This window comes from Drosophila mauritiana, chromosome 3R, assembly GCF_004382145.1.
Source record: "Drosophila mauritiana strain mau12 chromosome 3R, ASM438214v1, whole genome shotgun sequence".
In the NCBI taxonomy this organism is placed as follows: Eukaryota; Metazoa; Arthropoda; class Insecta; order Diptera; family Drosophilidae; genus Drosophila; species Drosophila mauritiana.
The window spans coordinates 13528832-13531897 of record NC_046670.1 but is presented as its reverse complement, the minus strand read 5'-3'; the positions used below and the strand labels follow the sequence as shown (position 1 = coordinate 13531897).

At 37.9% G+C, this 3066-nt stretch overlaps 1 protein-coding gene across 1 annotated transcript in view; it reads left to right on the top strand.

Annotated features, from left to right (window-relative positions):
* Window positions 1-2743: 2743 nt before the first annotated feature.
* LOC117143253 (actin-87E) overlaps window positions 2744-3066 on the top strand; it is a 1890-nt gene continuing 1567 nt past the window's right edge. Inside the window, exon 1 of the mRNA XM_033307813.1 lies at window positions 2744-2830. The gene's annotated coding sequence lies outside the window, so the exon portion shown is untranslated. The remainder of the gene's footprint in view (window positions 2831-3066) is intronic.

The window sequence follows — 3066 nt, the reverse complement described above, 5'->3', positions numbered from 1 at the left end:
AGATTGAAGTAGCGAAAATGATATTGGCCTTCTATGATAATTGGCATACAAAATAAATAAATAATCAAAAATCGAGCTACATTACAAAGTAGTAATAAAATAATTGCATTTATAATGAAATCTTATAAGCCCATGCAGCATATATAGCTGCAAAAGCGCATATTGTATTCTTTACATTGCACATATATATTGATCACGCATACACCCTGTTGAACCAAACATGTGCATTGAATTAAAGGCATTAAATGCAAATTAAATATTAAAAATATCGAAATAATGCTTGAGAAGATTCATAAATATGCTTGTATATTAATATTTTCTTGGCACAATATTCAATTTAAAAATACAGCTTTGCCATACACCGTGTAATGCAGTCTACTTTGCCGCTGCACAGAAAGAAAAGGCGTATCATTTTGATGTAGATAAAAGTGGCGAATTTCCCAGGTGTCTCAAATGTTAAATGTTGCATCTTTGTTTGATAATAAATGTTCACTAGTCTATATGTAAAGCTTTTTGATAGTTTGCATCGGAACTTGTGCCTGGTAGAGATAGCTACTTGAGTTTTTCAGTGTTGCAGAAACTCTTAATATTTTTCTTCGTGTTCCGTGCTCATATCCGTAGTAGTATCCGCAGTTGTAGCTGCTGGCGATGCGGCTGGTTGTCAGAAAGGCAAACAAGCGCGCACGCCGCCAACGTCAAGCTGTCGTCGGCATTCTCCTCCGTTGTTTGGCGCATCCTTAAAAGGTGGTGGCCCAATGCTCGACCTGGTATGTTCTTTTTTGTGGTGGCCTGGCTGGTTGGCTGGTGCCTCCGCTTCCGAAGACGCTGCCACAATCAAATATATGTGGTTTTCTCAGATTTTTATAAATAATATTTTCAGGCAGCACATTTGTTGCAGTATCATCAAATTGGCAGATTTGTGTTGTTGCTGGCCAACACAATTCAATCAGCTGCTGGGCAGCTAATGTGGGCCGAAAAATTTCACAAAAAATAATACACAACTGTTAACATATATTCATGTGTATTTTTATCATAATGATGACCAGCTAGGCGTCGTGGCAAACCAAATGAATGGCGCCCAACAAGGCGTTGTGAAAATGTTTGCCGATTGCTCAGCTGCTGATAGCGGGGAAAACAGAGTGAATGAACGCATATATATATGGGAAATTCTATATTATTTATAGAAAGTAACACCATTACTGGAGAACATGGAGATTGAATATGTTTAATAAAAGTAAAGACATTTCCAGTAAGTGTACTAGACATGGTATATAATCTTATCTGTCAAGAAATTGTATTTCCTCACCTGTGATAATTGGCCACTCGCATACTTATCTAAATTTAAATATACAAATTTCGTGAGTTCCTTATTAAAAATAGAATTCCATACTCTAGATACGTTTCTACGCGTAAGCGTCCAAGAATCTCTTGCAAAAACGTGAGAGCGCACGGTTTTCATTTAATTTATTTTTGCTTTCCCCGACTTTTCCATCTCATACACGGTTTTCCCACCCACACCCACACTCTCAACGAACTGAGAGAATATGTGTAGTGTAAACAACAAACGCATTTTTCCGTTTGTTATTATTTTTAAAAATTCCCATAGCACCATATAAGTCTATAAAGAGTTTTGATCATTAACTGAATGGCTTTTAATGATCTCGTTTGTGATTGATGAGAGTGTGCCAAAAAGAAAATCTCGAAGAGAAATGTTAATGGCCAAATAAGTTGGGGCGTATTAATTAATGTCAATTTGGCCAACCGAAAAATCTGGCAAATCTATAAATGCACTATTCGCTCTATTAACAATTTTCGGCTTGTGTTTATGGCTTTTGGGTCCCTAACCAGCTAGCCCCATAACCAAAATCCAACCCACCCACCCAGCAAAACAGCCCACACCCACCAAATTATGGCCGAGAGAATGCGACGGTATATAAGTTTTGGTTTTGTTTTGAAATTCTTATTTCTAATTGCGAGTGCGTTCTCATCATCGCTGAGAGATTTCCATCGCAACCATGTATGGATTGGGCCAACGTGCAAATGTTGATTAAAAATTAGACAAAACAAAAAACGAACACGCCACCCATACATCTGCAGACACCTCCGCAGCTGCAGACAAAGATACAGCTACAGATAAAAATACAAATACAGATACAGATAACGATTCGGATTCGGATGGAGAGCAAACACTACGCCTACGATTGGGATGCTCCGATCCGGAGGATCTTCGCGGGTGTGAGTGTCTGTGTGCGCTCAGATCCGCCTGTTTCTCAGTCGATGGTACACTAAGAGAAAATGTGGCAAGCTCTGACTTAAACATCATCAAGTTTATAACCCTTAACTTAGCTGTAAGCCATATATTTAAGAAACGGTATTAAATATTTTTCCATTACTGGCAATATTAATTTAAGAAGTAGTATATAGTATGATCTTTTAATATTAGAAAAACATTTCAAGTAGTACAAAATAGAAAAAAGATAAAATATAATTTATTTTTATACCACTATATTATCTTGTAACATATTTTCAACTGCCTTTCCTGCAGTGCACCATCTGGGAAATTATGAACGAAGCGAGCAGAAGTCCAAAAGCAAAAATCCAACGAAAACAAATTATTTTTAAAAGAAATTCAGAATCTCCCCCCGCCGGCGCAATGTGCATCCATGTGCACATGTGTGCCGAGAGGCGATTGAGTGTGCGTGCGGAAAATATCTAAAACGACTGAGGGTCGCCAGAATGGTATAAATATTAGCGCATCTCGGTCCAGCGACCACTCGCAGTTCTACAGCGAAAGTGTTGATTTGGATTTCTAGTTTTTCTTCGTCTAACGGTTAGTATACTCCACATCCACCAAGTCCGTCTGTCTGGTTGACTTTTACCCAATCCGATACCGGATCCAGTGTACAGTGCCCGACTTTCTGAAGCGTAGCGCAACTTTGGAAAGATAGAGATATCAACAAAAAATTTGTGCATATTCGACAAGGAGCAGAAAAAGTTCAATCAAAGATCCTTGAATGTTTAGTTTCTAATAGTGAAGAAAGAAAACATTCTTAAAAATGTTAAAAC